The 23,291-nt window shown below is 38.8% G+C and overlaps 1 pseudogene; it reads left to right on the forward strand.

The window, feature by feature from the left end:
* The first annotated feature begins 2,877 nt into the window (after positions 1-2,877).
* The window catches only part of LOC101592140, an 81,658-nt pseudogene continuing 61,244 nt past the window's right edge, over positions 2,878-23,291 (forward strand).

Raw genomic sequence — 23,291 nt, forward strand, 5'->3', positions numbered from 1 at the left:
AAAAAAAAAAAAATTACATCTTTAAAGAAAATAAATCAATGGAAATTAGTAGTACAATTATCTTAGCTATCTTGTTTATATATTCTTCCTTCTTTCCTTTCATTTTTCTCCTTCTTTTTTCTGTCTTCCTTCCCTCTCTTCTTCCTCTCTCTCTCTCTCTCTCTCTCTCTCTCTCTCTCTTTCTTTTTTCTCCTTCCCTTCATCCCAGTTGTTCATTCCTTTTGAGAAGTTTCTTTCCCTTTCAAGCAGTTTCTTTCCCTTCACAATATCTCTTATACTTTTTGGATTTTATTAGCTCCTTTTCAGTGGAGAATAATATTAGAGACCACAGTTAGTATGCTATATCTAAATGCTTTACATGTTGCTTGAAAATTAAACAAAATTCCTTCTTTAAAAATGTGTTGAGGGTCTGGTGAGATAGCTTAGTGGTCCAAAGCTCCTGCTTAGGCAAGCTTAGACAGGCACAGGGGACCGAAGTTTGATCTCAGGCACCACATGCTGCTCTACCCCACCATCAGGGCCAGCTGAGTTGGCCAAAAAAAAAAAAAGTGCTAAACTTAAAAATGTCCTGACACATGTTCTCATGGATGGACTTGAAGTCTCTGTGAGAGTAAAAGGAGGCAGTGCGTAAGTGTTCCATAGACATGGGACTGTGCCTTCCATGAGTATGGATTTCTTCTTTTTTATGGTGCTGGAAATTTCCCACACTGGTGATTGTGGTTGCACAAATCCAGAATATATTAAAACCCAATAGATTATACACTTAAAGAGGCAAATTATATGATATATGGATTATATCTCAATAAGGCCATTATTTAAAACCTAAAACTTAAAGTTTGGTTTTGAAAACAAAAAGAAATCTGATAAGCTTAAGCCTTTTTTAGTAATTCAGAATTTAAACTATACTCAGGAGTTATTTATACTTTATCTTTGTGTTTTTGTTTCAGATATTCCTTTGGGTTGTTTTTCCCTGTGGATGATGAATTTTAAAAAAAAAATCATTCCATTTTCTCATTCCCTAAGAGTTTCTAACATGTTTTTGTTTTTGTTTTTACTCCTCCCGCCCCCCAGTATTCCTGCTTCTTTTGTCAATTGACCTTTATTCTTTTGGGGGTCGGTCACAATTATGGTATAGTGTAGGAATCACACACAAACTAAGAGTTCATTGGTTCTAAGTTATTAACTGATCCCAAATAAAATGTACTGTTTTAATTTGTAAACACAGTATATTAAAGTAAGATGCCACTATCTAGTCTGTTTAGGTTTATTCTTCTGTCTCAGCGAAAGAAGAAGGGAGTTAACCTGAGATCCACTGTGTGGCTGCGTGTGTTACACAACGCCTCCTTGAGCCTACTTGGTGAAGACCTAACTCCTGGCAATGAAGGCAGTGGGTGTACCTGTACATGGTATATCTTGGATTCCTCTTTTTTCCAATCCCCTCTAATCCTTCAACCTCTCTTCCTCTTCTTATTTACAAAATCTTGTTTACATTTTACCCTTCTTTTATCGTTTTCTTTTTTTTCCCCTTTAGAAGACAATGAATGTAAACCTATCAGTGACAGGCCTAGGGCAGTGAGAAAGCCACCCAGTACTCACTAAAGGGAGGGCATTTTTAAAGTATCATTTTCATGTTAAAAATTTAAGCATTCATTCAATAAACGCTCAAGGAAAGGCATTGAGAAATGAGTACAAAGCGCCTAAATACTACCTTTCAGGAGGGATATATTCTAGTGGTGAAAGACACACAATGAACAAATAAATAGGCAAAATAAATGACATGCTAAATGATTGATGAGTGCAATGGAAAAGAAAGCACAGACAGGAGACAGGTGGTTCTGCAAAGGAGTATTGTCATTTAATTGTTGTCCCTAAGGCAGTATTTAAAGATGTGATGGAGGTTTTGGGCCAAGACACAATCACTGACATCTGGATAATATTGCTCCACTATGTGAGAAGATTACGAGCCAAGACATGGGGTGGGAATGTGACTTGAGCTGAGGGACTAGCAAGGCAATATTTGAGGTTGGAGTAGTGAGGAAGGAAAAGAGCAGCTGCAGAACTCAAGTGGGACAGGGTTCTGCGCTGTTCAGGCCTTGCAAGAAGTTTGAAGATAAGAGACTATTATCTTACAGGCTTTCAGGGTCTCTCTAGGGGCTATGAAGAAGGACCAAACAGCATGGGGTGAGCAGGGAGTCATGTGAAATAGTTTGGTAGCTACTGCATTCGTATGACATAGGAAGTTTGGTATTAGAGTGGTCCATCAGAGCTAGTAGCAAGTGGTTATTGTCTGAGTCCACTTTGAAGGTGAATTGAATGGATTTGCTAATGGGTAGGGCCATAGGATAAAGAAAGAGAAGTTAGAAGTCGTATCAGGCTTTTAATGTGAGCAACTACAAAATAGAAGATGCTACTTACTCTGATCAGCGTTACTAGGGGAGAAGCAGCTGTCTTCAAGGCGGGCAGGAAGTTGTTAGGTTTTACAACAGCTTGAGTGTAAGGCTCCTACAGATATTAAGTGGAAGTATTGAGAAGCCATTTGCAATAATTTAGGAAGACAGTCTAGATGTAGAAAGTTAGTCTTTCACGGACTAGTTTCTGTGGCACTACACTTCTTTGTAGCTGAAGAGAGTGGAAAATGTAAGGATAGAGGCAAATCAGTGGGCAGATGTTCTGGTTAGAGGGTATGAAAGCCTCTTCCTGAGTGCTTCTGTTTTCTTAATGAAATAAGAAGCAAGGCTATCATCTGAAAAAGAGGAAGAGTGTAAAAGCAAGGATGTTGGAAGAGACAAAAGAGAAGAGACTGAGAAAATGAAAGCAGTGGAGTAGCACAGCAAGAAAGCTCTTGACTATGAGTGAAACAAAAGTCATGTTTTCAACATGGTCACTCAGAATGCTTTCACTGTGTACCTCAGTGATACTCAGGTATGTGAGCGAAGCACAAAATGTGTAGAAAATTGGATTTGACCAAAATCGGGCTTTTGACAGGTAAAAGCAAGGAAGGGGAGGGGTGGAGATGCTGAGAGAACACAAGAGAGCACTCCTGGAAGAGCATGGCAATTTAACCTGAGTAAAAAGAATTCAATGTCAAAGAGAACAGTACAGAAAGAAAATTGCATGATGATGTGCTATAGCAAGGTGTGCTACATTTGTTTTTATGGCTTTGAATGCCCCTGGGGTTTCATTGTCCTTTCTATTTTTTTTTTAAAGAGAATACAAAATGATTAAAAATAATACAAAACAAATTGAAAAGCCATAAAAAATACAGGATTTCATTAAACAAAATAATAGGAATCCGACAATGGTTGTTGTGTTGCATGATGTTATCTTCAAATTAGTTGTTCAGTTTATCAGATATAAATATGCGAATAGTATAAACATGACAAATTAAAAAGAAGAAAAACTTTTAAGCATTAACTCCTCCTTTCAATAGACCAACAGAAATCAGCACTACAATTATCAAGCTATCTTGCATATATACATACATATACCTTTTCCTCTTCTTTCTTTTGTCCGTTTCCTTGTGCAAGATTTTCCTTTCCACTGAACATTTTTTTCCCTTTCATGGTATCTATTGTACCTTTCATATTTTATTTACTCTTTCAGGTTCTCACACTTGTGAGACAATACGATGTTTGCACATGCGGATCTGATTTATTTCAAATATAATCTCTAGCACATCCATTTACCTATAAAAGTCTCGAGTTTCTCTTTTTTATAGTTAAGTGATATTCCATTGTATAAAAATATCACCTCTTTTTTAAATCAGTTGATTAGCATTTGGGCTATTTCCAAGATTTATCTATGACAAACTGTACTGCTATAACATGGGAGAACATAAATCACTGTGGAATGTGGTTTTCATTTCATTTGGAAAAATGCCTCGGAGGGGAATAGCTGAGTTGAGTGGAGCCTTCAATCCCAGTTTTTTGAGGAATCTCCACACTGATTTGCATAGTGGTTGTACCACTCTGTGCTTCCATCAACAGGGGAGAAGTGTTCATTGTTCCCCACAGCCTCTCTGGTATTTATCAGTTGACTTCTTGATTCTTTCTGGAGAAAGATGGAATATCAGCACTGTTTTAATTTGCATCTCTTGAATGATGAATGATGTTGAACATTTCTTCACATATTTATTTGCCATATTGTATTTCTTCATTTGTGAAGTGTATACTTATCTCAGATGCCAATTTTTGGATTGGGTCTTTGAATATTCAGGGCCTAATTTTTAAAAATTCTTTGTATGTTCTGGATAGAAGGCCTTTGTCTGAGGGACAGTAGGCTGTAACACCAACACAGCAAAAAGAAAACCCACAAACTGGAAAAATATTGTAGCCCCTGGGAATTTAAATGATCTTTATTTAGAGAACTTGACCTCATTACTGTCAGTATGACTTGGATTACTTTAATGCATACACAAACACCACAGAAATACATGTTAATACTCTAGGCTCATGATTCCTTTCCTATAATACTAAAATGCAAAAGCCATTAAAATTTGTAATTGTTTTTTTCCAATTCATTTGGCAGCAGAATCTGACCTTATCTAGACATAACAGGTGGCAAGCTGTTTATCATGTTTATTTATCTGACTTTTTTTTTGACTAAATCTATATGTATTAGCTGAAATATTAGTATGTATGAACTGCTGTAAACTCTGCCTGGAATGTCATGTATGCTCTTTTTAACATCTGTGAAAAATTCAATCTGAGAATAGGTTTCATGCTAATAATTTTGATTAAGGGGGTTTAACCAGTACTACTGTCCTGCTAGATAGGAAACTGTGAGCTGGAGTTAACTTACCCAAGGCCACAATCCAAAAGTAGCAGGAGTCTTTAATCCAGTGTCAGGTGAGACCAGGAAACACTGGGATTGGCTATGGTATCCACCTCAGCCTGTTGCCCCCATGGGACGTAGTGTCAGTGCTCATTGTCAATCTTGTTGGATTTTTCTGGCACAGCAGAGTAGAAGTAAAAGGAAGGGAGGAGGGGGCCTTGTTGCCAGGGAGAAGGACACAGAGAAGAGCTGGGGGAGATGGGGGATTCCCTGGCCTGAGATAGGAAGATGGAGGAGATAGGAAGGCTGAGATAGGAAGGCTGAGATAGGAAGGCTGAGACTTTATGGACTTCTGCTGGAGGCGAGGGTGAGAGCCAGGTTCAGGGACACACAAGGAGCTGACTGGGGGCCCCCTTGTGGGCGCTGGAAAAGTATCTAGGATTGGGCAGGGGAGAAGGAGGAAGTGGTCATTGGGAAGGTAAGCTGTTGTTTTCAGGATTCAACCATGTTGAATCAGGGTCATGATAATTTAGCAGTGCAAACTCAGGCTGGAACCAATCAAATCCAGGACCTCAGTGTGGGGGAAGGAGAAACCCTAGGATGGTGATGGCAAACCTTTCAGAGCTTTTAGTAACAAACAGTGAGTGTGCGACAGGTGACGTAAGTTCCATACCACTGCCCTAGGAGAACTTTGACAATTTCATTTGCAATATATGATGCTACCTCAGTTCACAAAGCCTTTGTTTGAGAATAATTTTGTTCACAAACAAAAGCATTTGGCACAGTTTTGTTTCTGCTTGGAAACTCTACATTGGGTGACAAACCCATGTGGGGCCATCCTTCCCCCATACACTCAAGCCTAGCCATCCTTTCAAGCATTGTGGAAGAAATTCAGTTCATGAACTGACATACAATTGTATCCACTGCTTCTATACACACACATTAATACATATTTGACTACTTCTGAATATGCATTAAAAAGAGAGGTGTTTGTTTGTCTGTCCTCACCAGTAGGGTGGGTCACAATTTGAATGAAACATCCTCCAGTACGTGAGGAAAAAGACTCAGAAGAACATTCTCTTTCCTTAAGTGAGCTGAAGGGTTCATCCATCACCATAGCAACAAGGAATTCATTTGCTGTTTATATATGCAAAACATGTGAGTGCTCCGTCAAAAGGAATTTATATTCTGAAGCCCATTGTTATAGCTTGTATCTGATGGGTTCCAGCCCCAGTACAAACTGCTAAATAATCATGGTCCTGACTGAACATGGCTGAATCCCCAAAACAGCTTATCTTCCCTATGACCACCTTCTCCTTCTTCCTCACTCCCGCCCTGGATATAACTTCCTTTTACCTTTCCTGGACATATAAGGGAGACTCCAATCAGCTCCTTGTCACTGAACCCGCCCCTCAAACTCCACCCCTAGAAAAAGTTCAAGAAGTCTCATCCGCCCTGTTTCAGGTCAGATGATCTGCCCATCTCCCTGCCCTCGATCCTGCCTGTGTCTTCAGAGTTAATAAAGCTTTCCCCTCCCTTTATTTTACTTCTCTGGTGCGTTGCCACCCATGATAAAACCTAACAGTATCTAGATGTCCCCAAAGCTTCCTGGGGTCATAGGTAGGGTACTGAAGATGGTTGGATCAGTGTTAAGGTGGACAAAGAATGTGATAAAGGGGTTCAGGGTGTGGATAATGGAAGAGCTACCCTGGGTATGGGTGACACTAATCCATAAGATTTTTAGCCTGGTGGATATAAAGGATCAGGACAAAGGCAGACTTGTTGCTGCTGCCTGCTGCTTTGTTGTCTTCTCTCTGCTCTGCCAGGGACTGTCTCTCTTCTGGGGTGTCCTTCTGCCCTGTCTCCTGCCTTGGAACCAGCCTACTGTGGACTGAAAACCTCAACAGACTGAGCTTAAATAAAGCTTTCCTTCTGTAACTGTGGGCTGTTGGGTATTTTTTTCTCCTCAGTGAAAGAAGTAACTAAAACACTAATTGTTTCTACACCAAAATTATTTTTAATAACAGTCAACAATAAATGTTTGCAATTTTATAAACACTGTGAGGAACAGCTCATAATGCATTGTTTAATCTGTCCTTAAAACAACTGTGAGGAAGGCAGTGCATTTTTTTTAGTCCTTTTTTGTTGTTGTTACATCAAAGATTAGAGAGGCTTATCAAATTCCCAGGTTCATGTAGTTGGTGAACTGGAAAGGCATGCTTCTAATCTGTGTTTCCAGGCTAAAAACATGGTGGGTTTTAGCCATTTAGCTTTCTATCTTTCAAAATGAAGAATAATAGCAATAATAATAGCTACTTTTTTGTAATCTTATTATGAATCGTACACAGTATCTCATTTTGTTCCTATAATAATACTGAAAATTGCTAGGTAGGAGAACCAAAATCCAGGTAGTCACATAAATTACCTGTGGCTATACAGCTATTTCTTATTTGTGTCGGTCACCAAGTTAAGGCACTGAAGGCTGAGAGGAGAGTTGTATGCATATGGTTTATCATTTTGACAAGTCCAAGTGTTATAGGCACCTGAGTTAGAAATACTATAGGCAGTCTGACAGAGCTAGACCCTCAAAGGTCCTAACATGCAAACAAGACCTTGCAACTGTGGGAGAGACACTCTCCAAGGGCCAGACTGCAAGACAGAAGAGTAAACAAATGCAGCCATACAACTGCCTAGGGATTGATATTCTACATAGGTAGCAATCACCTTGAAAGAGTTAGGAAGAATCACTTACCCAACCCCTAGGAAAAGCCCCTGTTCAGTATTCATGTCTACTTGCTATGTGACTCTCTTCCCCATCTGATCCCAATTTAATCAAGTTTACCTCAGTAATTATGCTGGTGACCTTACTGGTAGACCATAGTTTTGTCCCACCTCATGTGCGAGTTCCCATGTTTTCCACCTTAGACTCACCATACCTCATGGTTTTGCTCTATGAAAATCCCTGGAAAAGACAGTTTTGGCAACCCACTTGGGTCCCCATGTGTCCTTCTCTTAGACAGAAGTTTTCTATTCACCAATAAATAAGTTCTGCTCTTAACTTCCATTGTTCCTAAATTTCATTCCTTGGTTTTCGAGAACATGAACTCAACCCAGGTATTTTTCAGGTTGGGAATTTTATTCCCCTGTAACACTAGAAGAACAGCTTTAGTTACTGGGGTGCAGTTTTTGCATGAGGTCAGGGTCAGAAGCAGTGAAAATAACTATTTGTCCTAAAGTTTTGTCATTTCACCAGGTTTTCTTTCCAACATACCCATTTCTTCCTTTCTTTTCTATGGAAGATGCAAGAGAAAAGAGACATGTTTTAGCTGACTTAATGAGTTGTTCTACTTTTTCATGATGACACACAGAGGTGTGTTTTTGTGATAGTATTTATCTCTGGAGAGACTGGAGGACCCCATATCACCACCAGGAGAATGCAAGACTCAATGGATCTGCCCTTCTTTCCCTTGCATGAGAGTTGAAAGTGACATCCAAACAGGATGAGAGAACAGTGAGGCAACTGAAATGGGTATACTTGTGGAAGCACTCCTAAATTCTCATCTGAAACTGGTCCTCCACAGGCTGAGCTGAAATAGTAGAATAATCAGGGAAATAATTACCATCATCTCTGAACCCCAAGAGTAGGTAAAATAGTAATGGTAAGACTTCATTTCAGGTTATGAGCCACTGTCATGTGTTTTTACTGATCCTGTGAATGCAGTTGAGGGGTTATACATTGGGGTGAAAGTGAAGATTTTCCCATCTCTTCTGCATTGACACTGAAGGGCAAATGACAATTTCCTTTCCACCTTCTGAAGGTTCTCTGACAAAGATCAAATAGGAGAGAAAGCACAGAGATGTGCAAAGGTGAAACATTACGGCAGGAGGAAAAGCGGTGACTATCCCCTTTAACTTTAGTCAGAAACTTCCCCTTTTTCAATAAGGTAGAAGATGAGAGTAAGTGCAGACAATTTGGGGTACTTGCATGGTTGTTAGGGGATGGGTCATCCTAGAAACAGATGCTTTGGATTTGAACGAACCCAAGGCTTACCTCGCAGTGAAAATGCCAGCAGGTGTTGTTGCACTGCTGTCTTCTTTTCTGGGAAGGATGTCAGGGTGGAGCTGGAGGGCACTGGTGCACCTTGCTGAAGTCTGCTTTTAACATGGGTGAGTTCCCTTCCCTAAGCTGGTGGTGAGATGAGCAATAACGTTTTTAAGCCCTTTACTTTAGTTTAGATCAAACTGCTTAGTGTATGAAAAGACACTTTGTTTTGGGAGTAGCTTCCTTCTAATACTCAACAACTTCAAGATCAGAATTTTAAGGCTGAGAAGATAGCTTGGCCATCTAGGTGCCTGCCTGGCAAGCTCCAGGACCCAGGTTCAATCCCTGGTATGGCATGCCATGCCAGCCCGCAGCCACCAAAACTGGACGTGGTGACACACACCTGTAATCCCAGCACTGGGCCGGTTGAGATAGGAGGATCACCATGAGCTGGAGCTGTATAGTGAGACCCTGAACCAAATAAATAAGATTAAGAAAAAAAATCAGGCCAGGGAGATGGTTCAGTAGAATAAACGCTTCCCTGGCAAGCGTAAGGACCTGAATTCAATCCCCGGTTCTGAAAAAAAAAAGCAGCATTTTGATTAGCAATGCAGAAATACAAAGGAAAGCTCCCTGCTTATTTCAGAGTCTGTTAGCATAAATGAGCAGAGGATGGACAAGAGAGGTGGTTGACCAAGATAACTTGTCTGTTAGTCTGTAAATGCCTTAGGTCAGTCACTTTACAGGGTCCCAAGTTCAGAGTGTGAGTGCTCATGCAGCAGCGAGAAATATGCTGAGAAATATGATTTTTAAAATCAGGTGGTATTTTAGGAGACAAATATCTTAAACATTAATTCTTAGATGAGAATTACAAGGTCATTCAAGAGGAAATGAAGCTTTTCAATGTACAACAGTTTTGGTCTCCATGGAATTAGGTCAAAATTCACAGATTCAATATGAAATAGCTATGAGGCTTTGTTTCTTTTTCAGATACTACCTGTGAACTCCAGGATTCCCGAGCCATTTGCTCTCCTAACAAACTGGCCACAGCTTTGGGAGATCCCACATTCCTGTGCTAGGGTAACTCAGAACACAGCTAAGCACTCTGCCTAGGATGACCACTTTAGGGTAAAAGGTGAAAATTAGGATAAGGAAATGGGTCCTAAATACCGGTGTCCTTGGGGGTAATATCTAGCTAAAAAATACGGTGAAAAGATAGATTTACTTTTGTTACCAGTAGCAACATGGACAATTCAAAATTTAGAAACACTTATCAGATTCTGTATGTTCTGGTTAACAACCCAGAACTACTAGTAGAAAAAAAAACCCAAAAAACCATCTTGGTTTACATTTGTCGATTAGCTCCTCCCCCTGTTCCACTGAGCGAGAGCAAGAGCGAGAGTGAGAGCAAAAGCTGAGAAACTCTGAAGGACCCATGGTGGAAGAGTCACCAGTCCAGAAAGCTGACCCTTTGCCCTAGTGCTAATGCCTTCTGCTGAGGTGGGTCTGCTTTTTATTTTTATTATTTATTTATTGGTGAAATGGGGATTGAACCTAGGCCCTTGTGCTTACCAAGTGCTTATTCTACTGAGCCATCTCCCCGGATCCCTGTATGTATTTTTATTTTTATTTATTTATTTTTGCGATGGGTCTGTTAAATCCAAAGGAAAGATACCAAGTGTGGTCAGGAAAATTCAGTCAGCTGATCCATCTGCCAAGTAAGCCTTCTGAAAAATATTAGTCCACACATTAAGTAAGAAATGTATCATCACCTAAAATGCAATTTAAGACTAACCAAGTTGACTTTCTTGCAAGTATAAAAAAGGATTGTGATATATTTCTGGATTATATAGGATTGCTCCCCAGAAAAGTGATTATGCTTTGTTATTTGGATAAAAATTTGAGAAATATATCAACTGCTGATCTAGACATTAGGAATGAGGCTAGAAACTCAACATGTTTCAATTACTTGACCTGCTTGAACTGCTTTATGTGTACTTCTGCTTAAAATTTTTAAATCTACTTAGAAATTAAAATAGAATTACAGTTTTAAGAATGAAAATTAATATATGCTTACTTTAATTCAAAAATTGTGAAAAATGTAATGCTGAAAACTTTCTTCTTTAAATTGTATTTTATTAGTACTTGTTTTTAGTACATGATATGTGTTAGTAATTTTTGGCACAGCAGAAAGACAAAAGAAAAGAAAGGCCTTTATTGAGGACAGGGAGAGGATCATAGGACAAAGGCGTGGATCCTCTAACCCAAGGCAAAAGGAGCTGGGATTTTATGGACTTTGCTGGGGGTGGAGTTTGAGGGGCAGGCTCAGCGACATGTAAGGGGCTGATGGGCCACTCTTGTGCACAAGGGAAAGAGGAAGTTGTATTGAGGACTGGGGCTGGGATTAAGGAAGCCATGTTAGAAGACCACCATAATAATTCAGCAATTTATACTCAGCCAGAACCTATCAATGTGTATGTTCTTCTTAGGGAGAATTGTGTTTAACATATTTTGATTTTTTTATCCCCTTTTCCTCTTCAGTTATCTCCCTGCCTATTGCTAGATACCTTTTCTTATGTAAAATTTTCATAGAGTGTTTTTGGTAAATACACTGTTTTGAGTCTTTTAATGTTTTATTATTTACATTTTTGAGATCTTTCAAATGTAGAAAAATTATATTGGATTCCTTCAGAACTCCTTATATTTGGCACCCTCCTCCCTAACGTCCTTATTTCCTTCTTCTCTTAAGGCAAACATAATTCCTCTTTGGGGTCTCAGAGATAAGTGTTATTATGTGATACTTCTAATTAATGTATGTAAATCTTAGATGTAAAAGATGGGGAAAACCTAGAGATTTAAATTAAACTTCTCTTTTCCCATCATCTTTTGTGTATAGAAGTTAGATACTCATAGAACACAGGAAATAATTAAACAACAAAATTCCAGTTAGCAGTTCAATGGGAAAGCTTTGTATATATTGTATTCTTAGTTAACTCCTATATTACTGCTGCAGTTGGTTGTCTTGGTAGTTCTATAGTTCTGTCAGCTTATACCCTAAAATTTAACCAAATTTCAGAATAATTTCTAGTTACTTTGAATTTCTGCTATTATTTTATTTATTTATTTTTGGTAGAACTGGGGATTGAACTCAGGTCCTTGTGCTTGCTAGGGAAGCGCTTATTCCACTGAGCCATCTCCCTGGTGCTGCTATTATTTGAATAAGCACTATAAGTGGGGTTTAGTTGGAGCCTACTGTTTTGTTATGTTTTCCCACAAGTTTCATTGTTACCCTGAAAACATAAGAAGTCTGATAATTTTAGCATCATTGATTCCATATACTGGCTTCCCAGTCCCACTGTAGACCCCTGAGTCAGTATCACTAAGGATATGATATCTTTATTCAAGATTTTGATTTCCATTGTTTCAGATAGCGTGATTAATTGTGATCTAAAATGTAAAGTGAAAAATGCCACAAATAAACAATTCATTGTTAGGGCGTCTTTGTTTTCAGTTTGTGCTAGTGTTTTAACCCTGGGTTTTGTAAATGCTAAGTACCCACTCTACCACTGAACTGTATCCCTAAGCAATTCATAAGTTTTAAATTTGTATGTTAGACCAAGGAGATAGCTCTGTGGCCGGTATGCCAGGCCAGGGTTCCCCACCACCCCTGTGCTGGTCAATGAGTCCAGGTGTGGTGGCGCATGCCTACAATCCCAGCAATGGGGAGGCTGAGACGGAAGGATCACTATGAGTCCAAGGTGCATCGTGAGACCCTGTCCTAAATACACAAATAAAAGATTAAAATAAGTAAAGAGATAGATGAATAAATAAATTGCATTCTATTCTGAGTCACATGGTGCAACCGCCTTGTGAATGGCTCACCGTGATTGTGCCGTGGTTAGTACTCTGAGTTGGGAGTCACGTGATACGAATCTTACTGTTCTGTCCAGAGCATCAGCCACATTTTGTCCAGTGTGTCAATGCTCAGCACACTATTAGCTCCTTAGTCACTGAACTATCTTAGCTGTCAGTGTGACTGCCACAATGTCACAGCATCTCTCATCCTTCCAAAGACAAATGATGCTGGCAATTGGGATATATCAAATATCAGATGTGAAGTTCTTTTTCTGAGTAAAAATAAAAATTCATGACTTAATAAGAAAATAAAAGCTTGTATGCTCAGGTTGCTGAGATATACAGTAAGAACAAATCTCCTATATGTGACATTATGAAGAAAAAACATGCTAGCTTACCATTGTATTTTAAAATGTGTATATATTTTTTAATTAATGTAAATAGATATTTATGGTACAGTATGGCATTTAAGATAGGAATACAATGCTAATGATCACATCAAAGCTACCACCACATCTATCACTTGATACAGTTGTCACTTTATTTTTGTTTTGGGTTGTTTATAGTGCTGGGGATCAAACCCAGGACCTTGTGCATACGAGGCAAGAACTCTACCACTGAGCTGCTTCCCCAGCTCCTTGCCATGATATTTTAATTTGTAAGTGCTGTGGGCACACAGTGCATGCTCCCCCTCACTTCATCTCATCACGCAGGCACTGTATCATCTCACATCATGAGGGTGACTGTGGTACAATAAGATATTTTGAAAGAGAAAGAGGCCCCATTTATGTAGTATTTATGACAACATTATTATAGTTGTTCTTTTATTATTTATTATTAGTAAAAATACATATGGTTTGATGCTAACTACAGTTTAAAGCATTCACTGGGGGTCCATGCAATGTATTTCCTGTTGGTTAGAGGGTACGACCATTTTAATGGCAAACAGAAACACCAAAGTGACATCCAGGACTTAGAAGCAGTTTTATTTATGTCAACAGGCACTGATAGGGATCATTCCTAAAATATCAGGTTCTGATCTCTGGTGGTCTCGGGCTTATATGTAGGCAGGAAGTAGAGAGGCAGAATGTAGGGTTAGGTTAGGGTTAGGGTTAGGGTTAGGTTAGGGTTAGGGTTAGGGTTAGGGTTAGGGTTAGGGAAATAAAAAAAAAATGAGAGGCAGAATGACTTGTAAACTGGGGATTGGTTTATACAATGTGCATCACAGTGACCACCTATGCATCTTAATGACCAGCTATTTCTAAGAGACAGAAGCTACCAGAAGTGGAACAGCAACTATTACCTGGACAACTAAGAAACTGAAGCATCCTGGCTTGGGAGGTCATTTCTGTGACATCATATACCTAATTTTTTTTAAAGTTTTTAAAAATAGTTTTTAAAAGCTTCTCTGGTAGTTCTGAATGTATGTCCACATTTAAAAACCACCTTTTTCAAAATTCAAAATGTAATAGAGGTAGTTTAGAAACCTCAATTTTTACCTCTTATGCCATTATGACATGGATACATTGAGGATTAACTTAAGTCTATGACCAACTCTGACTGAAATCACATAATAAAGAAGAAAAACACTATAAATGGAAAGTATAATATTTCTATTTTCAACTTGTTTTCTGCAGAGGGCTTGCTTGTGGATTTTTATGTGTCCTATACGAAGTTCACTAGATTTCTAGATTATTTCAAAAGTTTCAAATTCACAGACACCATAAAGAAAAGCATTCTAGAAGTCTGTCATTTATGTACTCGGTCATTATTTCTTCCCTATTTCTCTTCTTATCCCTTTCTTTCCAGTCTCTTGCTATGCCAGGGTCCTATGAGACTGGAGGAGCCACATGGCCTCTGTCTCCTATGGCTTAGGAACATGGGAACATGGGAAATTTTCTTCAGATGTGTGTGGCAAAAATTCTTGTGGAGAATTTTTGCATTTGATCTTAGCCAAAAGGTTGAAAAGTGATTGTGAAGAGCTTTTGGAGAGAGGAGTTCTCCCATTCTGTAAGGATTCAAGGTTCTTCAACATTCTGCCTTTAAAGAACCAGTTAGGATACTCCAGGGAGTATATTGATATCTCTGTCAACAAAGAATAAGTCGTTTTATACAAGTATTTCCTTAACAATGGAAGGAAAAGACTCAGGCCTTGCTGAGTTTGGTTTTGTTGTTGAGTCCTAGAGAAAGACAAAAACAGAACTAAGATTTACATTAAAGCAGCAAAAGAAAAAAAAAAGTCACCATGGGGTCTTACTGGTTTTGCGGCAAGTATCTTTTGCAAGCAGAAAGAAAATTGCTTGCACTCTCATTTAATTTAGAATTGTCACGTTCAACTGAAAAACAAGCACTTGGTATACCTAGTTAAATTTGAATTCCAGATAGACAGTGATTCCTGCTTGGTATAACTATCCCCTGTGCAGTGTCTGGAAATGCTTATACTACTAATTTATTTGTTGCTTATCTGAAATTACAGTTTATCTAAGGAGCTTGCATTTTATTCTGCAACTCTAAATTTTAGATAGGTTATTAATACTCAGTTCTAAAATATTTCCTTTAATCATTTCCCCACATTGTCCTCTTTGAAGTTAATGACAATATGGGTCTTATATGTCAGTGATTCTCAGAGTACAGTCCCTGGAAACTTAACTACAATTGCAAATTCTCAGGTTCTGCCTCAGAACAAACTTTATGTATCAATTTTTGTTTTTAATAAACCTTCCAGATGCATCATCTACATTAAGAATCATTAATTCAAACTTGGGTTGTCTTTCTACCAGTCTAATTAACTTCTACAAATCTGCATTCCCAAAGAAGGCAAATTAGAAAAAAGAATACTAGGGGTATGGAATGCTAACAACTCCAATTATCAAGGAAATACTCTCAGCATTTGCCCAAATGAATTATACAATAGGACCAGTTTCAAGTGACTAAAACTCTATTTTATATAACACTCATCATAAAACTGGCATTCATAAGTTGCTTCCTTTGGCCATTAACTTCTACATGAGTGCAGTTCACATTCTGAGGTAATGATGTGAAGTTGCCAGCCCCATAGACTTGTTTCTAACAGGCAATATTCAAGTCAACTTCAGCTAAAAGCACTTGATTCTGATATGTGCCTTGCCTGAATTTATGAGGCCTTTTGGTCTCCATCTCTTAATACCTGAGTTCCAAAGAGAATCATCTCAGCCAATTCTAAGGCATGGGGTTGAGGTGGGGTGTGGAGGGCTGTGGATTAACTAACAGTCAATGTGTAACATACAGCTGAATTGAATTAGCATGGTGCTGGGTGTGGAAGACCCACATGAGCGTTGTTTGTTGTATGTTATCAGTCTGAGTCAAAAGGGATGACTGAATTAATATAGCCTCAGGTATCATGAGCTTTTGTCCTGCTCTAAGTGAGCCCCAAGCACCCCCCCCCAACTTCTCACATTTATTGAGGGCTAAAAGCAGGCTAAGGAATGTGCATAACTAATTTTGTGAATACAAACTACTATCTCTATTGCCCTCATGGAACTCTAAATTCACACAATACTAGCCCATAACATCCCAGGTGAAGGATCAAAGAACAGACAGGTTACCTCCAGGAAATGCTGTTATCTGTGGCCATGTATCCTATTTACAAGAGACAGTTCTCCTCGGGATATTAGGCTTTTGTCTCATATCCCTACAATTGTTGCCAACACCATAAAATAGAACTAGAAGGGAATATAGTATGTTGTTGATTCTCCTGGAAAAGCTCGACATGCTTATTTTTTAAAAAAAAATATGAACTCAGCTATTTCATCATTGGAGAAGCTTGGGTCTTCACTGTCTCTGAGCGTGGCTGTGGTTCTCTTGGGGTTAGGGGAGCTCTGGTCCTTACCTTGAACATTGCTTCCTAGCTCTAGGGTAGATCCTTCAGCATGTTGGCACAGAATCTTGGTCCTGCTTATGCTGAGTTCCTTGCTTCCAGCACTGGCCTTTGGGCCTTTCAAGTGCTGATCCTTGTTACAGAATAAAGCCCATTGTTGTGGGTTATAGGCTTCCAGCTAGAGTCATAAGGGACATTTCTGTGGGCTCTAGATCTTCAGCTATACTCCTGTAGGACATTTCCATGGAATTCAGAGCCTCAGTTGAATTCTTTGGGTATTTAGGGTCTTGACATATCTCTTGTACTTGTCTGCATTTGACTTTTGTGTCAATATTATAAAATAATATTAAAAATTATGTGACCTATATTAGAATGTGTCTAGTGCAGGTACACAGTGGGATACAGTTATGTAACCATGGCTTAGCATAGGTAAACACACATGGGTTACAGCAATATACAAGAATAAAAATATGAGATAACAACTTGTATAAGAATTATACAGTAAAGATGCAGGCAGCTCTCTGTGTTCTCTTGCACTCTTGCTCTGGTCCTCTGTTCTGCTCCATGTTGCCTGCTGTTGTTGCTGAAGTCTTACATGTACACATTCTTTATGCTTGGGATCTCATCCTCAAAAATCTACCTTGGCCCCCTGAATAGGTGACAGTAGTCTAAATAAAATGCTACCCTTAGCAAAGTAAGTTTTAAAAATTATATCAAGTTATGTAACATGAAACTGATGCCATGTGCATTGCATTAGACAAATGACAGCTTTCACTGGCAAGGTTGCAAAGGTAATTTATTGTATTGTAATTTATTTCACAATATCAGACAAGTTTCTAAATTTGTGTTTCTGGATGTCACCATTTGTAAAACTCAATAGTACATTGACCACCTATTTCATAAATAAAGTAAAAGAGGTTATTTCAGTAATGTGTTTGAATACTTCAATAATACATTAGAATCTTTCCATAATACTTCTAGAGCTTTGAGATTAACATATAGAGTCTGTTCTTAAATAGCATATAGATCAGGCTAGTTGGTTCGATTTTTCTGGCTCTATTTTATGTGGTTTCTAGGAGATCCAGACTTCCCAGCAAAACCAAGGTCCTCTGAATGGACCAGTGTGGAAATAGTGACAAAATTAGAAAACTTTGCCTGCACTGAACTTTGTGAAATTGTCATTAAACTAATTTATTAGCTTTATTCCATCTCCTTCCATATCCCGGTTGATGCTGAAAACCGGGAGAAAGAGAATTCTTTAAATACACGCTATCTCAAAGAATCAGGATTTTGTTTGGTGACAAAATGACCAAATGGGTCCTTCATTAAAAAAAAGAAGAAGATGAAGGAGAATAGAATTGTGTATAAATCCTTGCTATTGCTTTACATTTTGTTTTGGTCGTGCTGAGAATTGAAGACAAGACCTTGAGGATGCTAAGTATGTGGCTGGACCACTGAACACAGCCCAAGCCTCTGGTATTGCTTAATTATACATTTGAGGCCATGCCAGCTTATATTTAATCCACAGGACCGCACTGTTCAGGCTGTGATTACTTTGATGTTGCAATCATTTCTTGACATATGTGAGCATCTAGAACTCCAGGGGAGGATGGCTTACTGCTTTCAAATGTGCAGTGGCTTTGAATAGCATGAGTATTGCAGATTAAAGTTTTCAATATTATACTAAAAAAGGCTCTTCTCCTTTTACATATAGTCAAAGTCTTTCTTAAAGTCAGAATATTGGAATAAATGTAACTACAGATATTTATCTTGGTTGTGTAAAATCAGAGCTGTGAGTTCACAGAATTTTTTCATGTAATGCTTAAGGATATAGACTGAAAAGATTCTCCTAACTAGAATCAAAGATAATTATTGGAACAAAGAATTATTAATATCATCAGAAGAAAATACACAAAAAATACATGGTCATAACTTTACCTTTAAGAGTTCAGTTCAGGTTTCATAAAAATAAAAATTTATTAAGCCTGAATATCAGGGTTTAAGATGAAAGCAGTTTGTTTATTTTCAGAATGGGATTTAATTACAAAGCCATACTTACATGTCTTATTTTTAATTTATTTATTTTTGCCAATTCTTTCATAATTTATGCATATTTTTCATAATAAGAAAATAAAATCTCTCATCTCTATCCTCTAAAGAATTTTGCTAATTTTTTGCCTAAAGATTATAGGAAAGAAAATAAAGTAATGTTTATTTGAGTCTAACATGTGCAGGTAATTTGAGAACATTTTATTTAATGTAAAGGTTTTATATAACATCATTATTAGTTCTGACAATGAAAGTGGACACTGATTTTTGAATTAATATATTAATATGATTAGCTTTTATGTTAGTTATGTTTTCTTTAGTTAGTTGAAATTAAATTAATGCACTGAATTAAATTAATGCATTATTTTAGAATTCTTTCCTTGTCTCAATACATATGCTGTGATTTTTATAAAAACATACAATGGCTGATGACACACTTCCCAAACAGCCACTTGGGCCTGAGTTTATAATGGGCCACATATGTGTTCCTCACTTCTCCAGCTCCCTTTGGGAGTCAGAGGGGTGCACATCTATGGACAGTTAGAAAGTCTGCCAGGACTTGGAAAGCTTTGTACTGAGTATAAGAATTTATGTCTCTGGTTTTCAATTTATTTTTTAATTTAAGTCATTTAGGTAATAAAAAGTGCCTGCGATTCTACGATTCTAGCATTTTGTAAGACTGAGGCAGGAGGATTACAGATTCGGGTGATTTAGGAAGACTCCTTCAAAATAAATCATAAAGGAATAAAGACTTCAGAGAAAGAGAAATTCCAAATTTCCAGAATATACTTGAGAGTCTTCCAAGCCCGTTCCCCATAGAGCCTTCAGCAACTCCATGGTGGAATCATATTCTTTTTGTGTGTTGTTTTCTCATTGCCAACAGAGCCACAGATAAATGTTGTCTCCTCTCAGCCTGGAAAATATGGGGCTGTCACCCTCAGAAGCACATGCTCGGGCTGGTGAGATAGTTCTGTGGTCTAAGTGCCTGCCTGGCAAGCACAAGGCCCCAAGTTTGATTCCTAATATCACATGCGGTGCTGGCTCCAGAACCCCAGGTGGGCTGAGCTGGCCACCCAAATCAGGTGTGATATAATCCCAGCACTGGGGAGGCTGACAGGGGGATCACTATGAGTCCAAGTTGCATAGTGAGACTCTGTACCAAATACATAAAGAAATAAAAGATTAAAAGGATTAAAAAGCACATACTGTTTTGACCATTTCTACTGAGAGCGCACGGTCACTTGCCTGTGTTGCTTCTTTTCTGATCGCTTTCTGCAGAGGGACTCTCTGTGCTTTTCTATTGTATCTACAGCCAGCCCAGTTCAGTTTTATATCCTTGCAGTTCCTCACATACTCCTTCCATATGCTGAAAATTATTAGATGTATGAAGGATGGATTAATACACATAATTCTAAATTAGAGTTTTATTTTAGATCTTTATTAGCCATTATAAAAAGGAAGTTTTAAATTATGGAAATTATAAAATTCATGATGAAAGTGTTAGAACTAGAGGTAAGTGTGGTAAAATCAGTTGCATATTTGCACAGATGAGAGGACACACTAAATGCACTGGCCTGAATCTTTCATATAATTGTTAAATATCAAGTGCAAAGTAGAAATTTTGACAAATACAAGGACAATTTTTTGAAGTGTGAATATTTATAATTGGCATCAATGAATATGGTCTATATTGGGGGATACTCTCAAATTTTAGTATACAAACATACATTCTTGAGTACAATTTAAAAATACACAGTGACTAGTAGGAAAAACTACCATGTTTTTCTTAGTAAAGTAAATGGCCAATGAAACTTCCTGGTCAGTGGGGTACAACATAGCTTTGACTTTATTTTTTGTTCTGGCTATAGGTTTTATTTTGGGTAAAGTCCTTTCTCATCTACTCAAGTTGTTTGGGAGAATTCAAATATTTTCTGGAGGAAAAATCCAAAATCCATAGCAGCTTCATTTCTGGTATCAAATATTAATTTATACTTTTTTTAAGGGAAAGTAGAGTGTGTCAATTTTTGAAAACTAATATAATCCTTATAGATTTAAAATTACTGCTTGATCTACATTTAGCAACAAATTGGTGGAGCATTTTTCAAAATATGTAGAAAATGTTGAAAAAGACAGTAAAATGGTTCACAAAAATTACATAGATTGTGGTAGTCTTCCAATCATGGCTAAAAATAAAGAAATATTTATTGACTTCTATGTTCTAAAACTGCCGCAGATTTACAGATCCACTCATATTGTTAATTTAACCTTATGCACGGTATTTTTTTTCTCAAATACTAGCTAGATATAAAAGCGTAAGTCAGGAAAGGTTGTTTGACCACTTCTGATAAATTATATAACTAAAGAAGAAAGTTTTAAACTCATGGGCAAATTTCTGATGAACTATGATGTGGAATATGTATCATGAGTGACAATTTTTATATTTTCTTATGACCAAATGTTTGTTTGACATTAGTATATCAATGTCTTACTGCAGGAATTAACAAAATAAAAGATTAGCTGCAAAACTTCCTTGAGATTTTAGAGAAGTTTTACAGTGTAGGACAGGAGTTGAAAATGTCATCAAATTTGACACAATAGGTTAATTGAAAGTGAGCGTGCTCTTGAGTTTCCCATCAAGCCTGAAGTGTAATGTAGTAGAGTACTGATGACCATCAGTTGTGGGTAGACTGGCACTTGGGCAGCACCGAGAGATGGAAGCCAAGAGCCTTTGATGTGGAGTCTGTCTCTAAAACTGAACTACAGCTCTCATTTTCAAAGGATTACAGTAGAGCTTTCATGGTGGGGTAGGTGCTTGGCTGTTCTTCACTCTCTTCTGCTGAAAACATTAAGACACAAATGATCTTTGCAAGCAAACAGACCAGCTTCAGAAGACAGTGGAGGAGCTTGAGTGGCTGCTGGTTGCTGCAGGTGCAGGCTGTGAGGCGTGGAAAGCACTGCCTCCTCCAAAAGTGTCTCCAGAAGCCTAAGTCTTCACATGCATGAACACTTCCAGGAAAACCCCCTGGTGTTGCATACTAGGCTTGTTCTTCATCCCAGAGTGGAGGGTACTGGAGCCTCTAACCCAGGGGTTTTCCTGCGTAGGCCACCTACCTCTACCTGGCATGCAACATGCATGACATATGCAGCCACTGAGTGCAGGAGCTGGCAAATAATTAAAGCAGAGGATGGTGAAAAGGTGCTTGTGTGACTGCTATGGTTATGGGGGCATGAGGCTGCTAACATGCAGTTAAGCCCACAGGAGATGTTCTGATGTGAGTAACTGTCTAGACTTGATAACTGCTCTAGGTGACATAGACATGTGGCAAATGATGTTCATGCTCCAGGTCTATAGCCCAGATGATGAGGTGCTGGTGGCATGCATGAAGAACTTGGTCCTGGCAAGCACATTTGGGTCAGTGGCAGCCCTTTTAGCTCCCTTATGGATCACTCAATGCAGGATGCTGTGAATGTCTTGGTCAAATCAAGAAATATAAAGTGAAGCATCAAGGTAAGATGAGATCTGTAGACACTGTGTCAGCAAAGAAAAAGAAGGGGGACTCTGAGTATGCATGGTCATCTGCCCAAGGACAGGTTGTGTGGCCCTTGAAGGTTGGTCAGTGCAGATTTAGACAGAGCTGTTGGCTGCCAGCCTAGCCATGGATAAGTTTGATGGGCAAGCTTGTGGTGTGTTGCTGACTCTGTGGAGGCAGTTACGCCCTGAACAACAGTACTGGCCAGGGGACCAGGGTCAGAAGGCCAGAGTAGGCTTGACGAATAAGTGATACTGGCCTCCTTTTACCCTGACTGGAAGGCAAGCCAAGGTACCTGGTTTTTGGGGATACTGGGAGACCAGAAGTCACATGTGAATTGACTAATAGTACCCCAAAATGTATAGCATGTCCTAGCACTGGTAGATACTGGAGCTGAGTCAGTGCTAATCTATGGCAATCCAGATTGTTTTGTAGGGCCAATTGCACACATAGAATGATATGGAGGTCACTGCATCACGATCCAAAAGACCCAGATGACTTTGTGTGTCAGGCATTTGCCCCAACACCTACATATAAGTTTCCCTGGTTGCTGAATACATATTTGGGTGGGCCTTCTGACTGGCGCTCAGTGAGTCACTGTGCAGGGAGAGTTCTGGTTGTGAATTCATGTGGTAAAATCAGAGTCTGAGGGCATTTACTTCTCTCCTGCAGGCCACGTGGGCTGAATGCATGAAGTAGTACTGGCTACCTGGAGGCCACGAAAAGATGGAACAGTCTATCTTGAAATTGGAAAAATCAGGGGTGTGTGGTGTGAATGATCAGAATTTTTCAGTACAGCCAGTGCAGAAGCCAGGCACATCATGGTGAATAACTGTAAGTCTCGCCTGGACACTGGCAGTCAGGATCAATTTGCCTTCATCTGGAAGGGAAGGTGATAGACCTTCCAAATGTTGCCACATGGCTATTTATACAGTTCAGCTTTGTGTCGTGGCCTAGTGGACAAGAACTTGGCCACCTGGACCAAGCCCTACTCCGTGTTACTGTTTTACTGTATTGATTTTATGTTAACTTCTGATTGCCTTGCAGATTTGAAACCTGCCTTACAATCTAAAGGAAGCTTTACTGGAAAGGGGGCAGGCCCTGGACAAAGAAAAAGGCCAGGGAACTGGTTCATCTGTCAAATTCATGAGAGTTACATGGTCAGGTAGGAGCAGATCCAAGGCAG

This window comes from Octodon degus, unplaced genomic scaffold, assembly GCF_000260255.1.
Source record: "Octodon degus isolate 3935 unplaced genomic scaffold, OctDeg1.0 scaffold00241, whole genome shotgun sequence".
NCBI classification, from domain to species: domain Eukaryota; kingdom Metazoa; phylum Chordata; class Mammalia; order Rodentia; family Octodontidae; genus Octodon; species Octodon degus.